The sequence below is a fragment of the Cibotium barometz genome, chromosome 43 (assembly GCF_041138505.1).
Source record: "Cibotium barometz isolate CiBa-2024 chromosome 43, ASM4113850v1, whole genome shotgun sequence".
Lineage (NCBI taxonomy): Eukaryota > Viridiplantae > Streptophyta > Polypodiopsida > Cyatheales > Cibotiaceae > Cibotium > Cibotium barometz.
In genome coordinates, this window is record NC_141088.1 from 31,085,924 (window position 1) to 31,094,501 (window position 8,578).

Consider the following 8,578-nt stretch of genomic DNA (forward strand, 5'->3'; position numbering starts at 1 on the left):
CTACATCAACCCACATCATTCACACATCAAACTACATCATCCATACATCAACCCACATCATTTACACATTAAACCATATCATCCATACATCAATCTACATCAACCCACATCATTCACACATCAAACCACCTCATCCATACATCAATCTACATTAACCTACGTCATTCACATGTCAAACCATATCATCCATTCACATCCGATTCACATGCCGTCATTCATTCACATCCCTTATCATTATTCACATTCCTTCACATCCTATACCATTTATTCACATTAATTTATATCACGATTCACATTCCTTCACATCCTATACCATTCATTCACATCTTTATTCACAGGACATCCCATCCATTCATCCATTTTCATTTATCTGATTCATATCACTTCCATCCATCCATTTACATCTATCTGATTCCTATCACATCTCATCACATCTATTTATAGAATGTAAGAGAGTTCTAATTTTTTGATATAAAGATTCTTTACGCATCTAATTAGGCAGCATAAAGACAACTTTAGTAGGAATAACTTTTTTATAAAAATCCTTTTATGCATCTATTTAGGCATAAATTCAATTTTAAGGAAAATAGCAGTGGTTTCTCCATGCCACTCTAGGTGTCTCCACTATCTTCAGCCTTGCAAGAGCCATTTTGCTCTTCTCATTATACTCGGTGACATCAAAGTATTCTTCCATTGATTCGATCCACTTTTCCATTGTCTCGCCCAAGTTTTCCCCTTCAACCTTGAAAGGTCCAGGCTACGAACTATGAAGAGTTTTACGAACATCCAAGTCGAGCTCTTCTTCATCGAGTTGGGTGTTAACATTTCTACCACGACGACCTCTATCCATGTTCCTATCAATACGAAAATTCTTGTTAAGTTTCTTTATTTATGATTCAATCCGATTTTTTATTTAACCGATTATGGGGTTCTTAAATAGGTCAGCTCCCCACATAATCATGGGGTTAAGATACTCATATAGAATGCATTATCAAATAACAATTCATTCAGAATATCTCATTCATATCTTTAACACCATCAGACTGAATTTTTCCATCTGAACAGTCCTCCATGGGGATTTCAATTTTTTAGTTTTTTAATTTATCAACCCTTAACTTGATTCATTGATCATCAAAAGTTAACAATAATAATCTGCCAGCATAATCCACTAATCTCATAGTGATTGGCTAAAGTCATTAACGTCATTCCAGTTAAGAATATCATCATAGGGACTCGTCCCATTCATCCTCATTGCAATTTTGCTCAACTTATTACATTTCAACCGAATTTCAGGGATCATCATTTTTCAATCAGAATCCAAATCAACTCATCAGTTCTCAACCACAATTTAAAAATCATATCAACCACATTCAAATTCATCATCTGGATAGCATTAATGCTTATAATTTCAAGTCTTAGATTTACTCGTATATACTGCCAGTACAGAGCTGCAGTTATACCCTCAGTATATACGGGTAGTCATGGTTCTTGGAACTATAAGGTAAATACCATCATGTCTAGGCCTCAAGCAAGTCAAGGATTCCATACAATTACGGTACTTCCATCTGAAGACCTAATTACCAATTTACGAATTTCAATTTGAATATCAAATTGTATGAATTTTATCACACAATTACAACCTTTTAGTGCTTCTTGATAAATTTTTGACATATTTGGCTTCTCAGTTGATCCTCATTGGCCAAATAGCTCTGATACCAACTGTAAGATCCCTGACCCCACTGCGCAATGAATTCTGGGGTGCTAGCAGCGGAAGTAGCACTTCTTGCGTGGGGTAGGATCCCACACTCGAGGCCTCGCCCACGGATATCCGGACAAGAGACTAATCCATCGGTTTTTTCAAAATCGAACCCGAAAAAACTCCTTTGCCCGAAAAGCACGGGCAATTTCTCCAGGATAACTTTTTCCTAACGTAGTCAAAAGCCTTAACTAACTGAACTGATCTGACCAAACTCGTAAGTTCCATAGTCAGATCAAGGAACAGATTGCACTTGGATCATAGAGACTAACGCTTTTTTCCTCATCGAAAGGCACAGTCGTTGATTCTTTTTCCATAGAACAATTTTTGTCCGGGATTTACTTCATCTATCGAACTAAACAAAAATTGAGTCATCAGTCTAGCCTAACCCCATCCAGTCCCATGGGTTAGCCAACCACCCAAGCCAACCACCCAACCACTGTAGTGATGGGATCTAATTAGAAATTTGGTTAGGTTTTGTCCCAGGTACTAGGGAAAAGAGTTCCCAGGTCCCCTAGCCGGATGTTCATGCAACAAAAACTAGTCACACCACTTACACACCCAATATGAAATTGTCCTTTTCTCAGCATCAGATATCTTTAAAACAATCCTTTAATGAAACCATCGTGTCACTTATCGCAATCTTCAAAATCTCTAGTTGAATCCTTATTTCCAATCATTCATTCATCAGTGTACTTATGGCATCATTGGCAACTAGAACGCTCATCACCTGTTCACACAGGGGCCTTTTCGATAGTTCCTAGCTCATAGTAACCGGCAATATATTCACATAACAAAATGGAATCTCCATGGAAGATTAGCAAGATCAACCAATAGATCCATATAAAAGAGTCATGGACTCATCCGTTGAGGACCAGCAAGGTCAATCAACCAGATCCATGCCTGGTTTCAGAAAACAACTCTTACTCCTTGATTCAATATCTTCCACGACGCACGTGTGGGTATCTCGACGAGCACCGTATAGTCAGCACCCTCTAGGATCCTTCGCAGGTCACCTAGCGCTTCACTCATAGGCCGCTTCCTTGGTCCCTCATCCACCATCGTACCGGAAGCTCACCAAATCGAACCAAGACTGGTCAAGACCTTGGCCGAGACCTTGCTACCTGAGAAATACAGTTTCTATAATCAACTCTCGTCTTTTCACATTATCCGTCATTAGTCAACATTACTTAATCCACATTCCATTCATATGTGTACTCATTGTCATCCAATCATTTTCCATCTTATCACTTTAGGTTCATTCACATCACATATCATTTATTCACATCCTAATTCACAGGTCATCACATCTCATCCATTCACTCCTATCGACGTCACATCATTTCACATACACATTCACATTCATTATTCTTCATACACATCCACATTCGTACATCCACATCCATACATCCACTTCCACATCCACATTCATACATACATATCCATATCCACATCCACATTCATACATCCACATCCACATTCATACAACCACATCCACATCCACATCATCCATTCATCTATCTACATCAACCCACATCCATTCATCTATCTACATCAACCCACATCATTCACACATCAAACCACATCATCCATACATCAATCTACATCAACCCACATCAATCACACATCAAACCATATCATCCATACATCAATCTACATTAACCCACATCATTCACACATCAAACCACATCATCCATACATCAATCTACATTAACCTACATGTCAAACCACATCATCCATACATTAACCTACACGTCAAACCACATCATCCATTCACATCCGATTCACATGCTGTCATTCATTATTCACATTCCTTCACATCCTATACCATTCATTCACATTCATTCATATCACGATTCACATTCCTTCACATCCTATACCATTCATTCACATCCTAATTCACAGGACATCCCATCCATTCTTTCATTTTCATTTATCTGATTCATATCACTTCCACGCATCCATTTACATCTATCGGATTCCTATCACATCTCATCACATCTATTTATAGAATGTAAGAGAATTCTAATTTTTTGATATAAAGATTCTTTACGCATCTAATTAGGCATAAAGATAACTTTAGTAGGAATAACACTTTTATAAAAATCCTTTTATGCATCTATTTAGGCATAAATTCAATTTTAAGGAAAATAACACTTTCGAATTAAAAATAAAACTTTTATGCATTTTACTATGCATGAATTCCATTTTAATGAGAATAACACTTTCAAAATACAAATAAATCTTTTATGCCTTTTACTATGCATAAATTCCATTTTAATGAGAATAACACTTTCAAAATAAAAATAAATCTTTTATGCATTTTACTATGCATAAATTCCATTTTAATGAGAGTAACACTTTCAAAATAAAAATAAATCTTTTATGCATTTTACTATGCATAAATTCTATTTTAATGAGAATAACACTTTCAAAATAAAAATAAATCTTTTATGCATCTTTCTATGCATAAATCGAAATCGATGAAAATAACTCTTTTGAATTAAAAATAAAATTCTTTATGCATTTATTTATGCATAAAATCAAAATTGATGAAAATAACTCTTTTGAAATAAAAATAGATTTCTTTATGCATCTTTCTATGCATAAAATCAAAATTGATGAAAATAACTCTTTTGAATGAAAAATAAAATTCTTTATGCATTTATTCTTGATTAATTCAAAATTGATGAAAATAACTCTTTTGAAATAAAAATAGATTTCTTTATGCATCTTTCTATGCATAAAATCAAAATTGATGAAAATAACTCTTTTGAATTAAAAATAAAATTCTTTATGCATTTATTTATGCATAAAATCAAAATTGATGAAAATAACTCTTTTGAAATAAAAATAGATTTCTTTATGCATCTTTCTATGCATAAAATAAAAAATGATGAGAATAACACTTTTGGATTAAAATAAATTCTTTATGCATCTTTCCATACATAAATCCAATTTAGTAGGAATTACACTTTTAGAATAAAAGAATTTCTCTTATGCATCTAATTTATGCATAAAATCCATTTATGATGAAAATCACACTTTTAATATAAAAATAATTTTTTTGCATATGTTTATGCATACAAATCATTTATGATAAAAATCACACTTAATTAAAAAAATCTTTTATGCATGAGTTTATGCATACAAATCATTTATGATGAAAATCACACTTTATATATATATATATATATATATATATATATATAAATCTTTTATGCGTAAGTTTATCATACAAATCATTTATGATGAAAATCTCTCTTTTAATATAAAATAATTTCTTTTATGCATCCATTTATGCATAAAAATCATTTATGATGAAAATCACACTTTTAGTATAAAAGATATCTTTTATGCATATGTTTATGTATACAAATTATTTATGATGAAAATCACTCTTTTAATATAAAAGAATTTCTTTTATGCATGCATTTATGCATAAAAATTATTTATGATAAAAATAACACTTTTAAAATAAAAAAAATTCTTTTATGCAAATAATCAAAATGCATCTCTATGCATGAAAATGACACTTTTAGAATATAAAAACCATAAGGATTACTCTTTTAGAATAATAAAAGATAATACTTATTTTTAATTTTTTGAAAAATTTTGCCATCACCTCCTTTGTATGGCTAACCATTTTTCAATTTTTAACTCTCTAAATTTAGTTATAAGTTCACCAAGAGTATTTAAATCACTCTAAAGTAAACATTTTCTACTTATTTAAGAGAAATATTATAAAAAACTTGATTTTATCCATTAATCATTCATCTAGGATAAAGAATGGTTGGATTTACTAAAGAAGATAGGGGATTGCCTTTTTTTAATGAGGCATAACATCATTTTCATTATATAGAAGACAAAAATCATAAAAACCATAAAAAACCATGAAATGAATAGAAAAGAGAAGAATCTCCAACTTACGAAGAAATTTGAGAGCTTTCCTTTGGCTTGATAGTTTGAGGGTTCTACTCTTGTTTGGAAACAATAGTGGTCACCAATCTTTTAGAAGAGGGAAGGTCAAAAACTAATGAATTATGAGTAAAATTCACAGTTTTTGGCACTTGGGAGAGCCAGGGTAACAATGCAGAACACTATTGAGCTTTAACAAAGGGGGAGGCTTCTATTTGTAGGAAAAAGTGAGCTCTTAACCAAACAAACTGATTCTAGAATTTTTTGGATCAGTTTGGTCAATTTTTTACCTTTTTAGGTCAGTTTTGCTCACTTTTTGGATCTAGTTGAAACAGGAGAGAGGGGAGATAAAAATATCTCATTATTTGGGAGTTTAAAACTCATTCAAGCATGTGAAATAGGTGCCTCCTGCATGAAGGGAATTCCCCCATACTGAGGTGTCAAAAATGCATCATTTCATCTAAATATCTCTCTTTTTTAACTATTAACCTTGTCCTTAGTCAAATCTTCATCTTATGTAAGTATTTACTCATTTTTGGGGGATTTTCCTTTTATTCTTCTATTTATCTCCTCCCTACATTTGTATGAATCTTATTGGTCCATAGGAACCTTAATTTAAAAATTTCAAAAATCTCGATCCCTAGGATAATCTCTTAAACAGATTATACTTAATTTTTAATGCACCTTTTGAAAATCCTTTTGAACTTCTGTTTAGGGAAACTTATTTTAATAAGATGAGAAATTTTTCTATCCAAAAATATTCAAAATCTGAATAATCTCTCTCTAGAATAATTTCTCTCTCTAGGCCAAAACAGCAGAAACAAGATCTTTTATATTTCTGAGGAGGGGATTGATTACAGGGGAAGATACTGGACATCAAGCGGCTGGGGGAGGAATCTTACATTCTACCCCACTTAAAAAACGCGAGATGTCCTCATCTTGCAGGTGGAGTATGATCTTTTTCATCTACTCCTTCTTCTTCAATCACTTCCAGCGTTATTGCCTTGGAAGTGGACGGCTGATTTGGAAACAACTCTCTTTGACTTCCCCTATTCTGAGGTGGAGTTCTTGCATTACTTTGGATTGAAACTGCAGGTTGGATAAAGGGTCTACCTATGGGATTTCCCTGATTTTGGCGGATAGAACCCTAATTACTCTGGAAGGAAGGGACTGGAGTCTGGAATCTTGATCCCTGATTTCTCTACCCTAAAAACCTTGATCCAAAAGGAGTTGGGCAATCCATACTGCAATGTCCAAATCCTTGACAGTTGTAGCATTTCACTCTCTTGTTCAAGGGTGGAATTTCTGAAGTTGAATTCCACAGGATTGAGTTTCGCGAAAAGGACATTTCTTCCATTTTGAAACTTCCCATATCCTAGGTTTGACCCTGATATCTCTTAGGCGGAGGAAGGTTGGAATCACCTTCTGGGAATAAAAACCTTTTGAAAGGTGATGGTGCTGGCTTCGGTGGGACTTTGACATCAAAGGCTCTGACGAAATCCTTCGCCATCCGAACTGCTTTGGCCATGGAATTAGGTTTGGCATTCTTGACTAAAGTATCCAATGGCTCGTCCATTCCCCGAATGAACCTGGCCATTAGTTGCTCTTCATCCAATTGAGGGAAATATTTAAGGAGAAGGGAAAAAGCTTGATGGTACTCGTCAATTGTCCGGTTTTCCTGCTTTAGTTTCAAGAACTCATTCATCTTAGTTTCAAGAAAGCCTGGGGGACAAAACCTCTTTCTGAGGTAAGCCTTGAGATCGGTCTAGGTTTGGGTATTTCGGTCGAGACGGTTTGTCTCGCAGTGGTTTCTCCATGCCATTCTAGCTGTATTCACTATCTTCAGCCTTGCAAGATCCATTTTGCTCTTCTCATTGTACTCGGTGACATCGAAGTATTCTTCCATTGATTCGATCCACTTCTCCACAGTCTCGCCCAAGTTTTCCCCTTCACCTTTGAAAGGTCCAGGCTACAAACTATGTGAAGAGTTTTACGAACATCTAGGTCGACCAGTTGGGGGTTAACATTTCTACCACGATGACCTCAATCCATGTTTCTATCAATACGAAAATTCTTGTTAAGTTTCTTTATTTATGATTCAATCCGATTTTTGATTCAACTGATTATGGGGTTCTTTAAATAGGTCGGCTCCCCACATAATCATGGGGTAATGATACTCATATAGAACGCATTATCAAATAACAATTCATTCAGAATATCTCATTCATATCTTTAACACCATCAGACTGAATTTTTTCATCTGAACAGTCCTCCATGGGGATTTCAATTCTTTAGATTTTTAATTTATCAACCACCCTTAACTTGATTCACTGATCAACATCGAGAGGCACTGTCATTGATTCTTTTTCCATAGAACAATTTTTGTCCGGGATTTACTTCATCTATTGAACTAAACAGAAATTGAGTCTTGATTTACAGATCCATCAGTGTATCCTAACTCCATCCAGTCCCATGGGTTAGCCAACCACCCAACCAGTGTAGTGATGGGATCCAATTAGGAACTTGGTTAGGTTTTGTCCCGGGTACTAGGGAAAAGAGTTCCTAGGCCCCCTAGCCAGATGTTCATGCAAACATAAAACTAGTCACACCACTTACACACCCAATATGAAATTGCCTTTTTCTCAGCATCAGATATCTTTAAAACAATCCTTTAATGAAACCATGTGTCACTTATCGCAATCTTCAAAATCTCTAGTTGAATCCTTATTTCTAATCATTCCTTCATCGGTGTACTTATGGCATCATTGGCAACCAGAACGCTCACCACCTATTCACACAGGGGCCTTTTCGATAGTTCCTAGCTCATAGTAACCGGTAATATATTCACATAACAAAATGGAATCTCCATGGAAGATCAGCAAGATCAACCAATAGATCCCTATA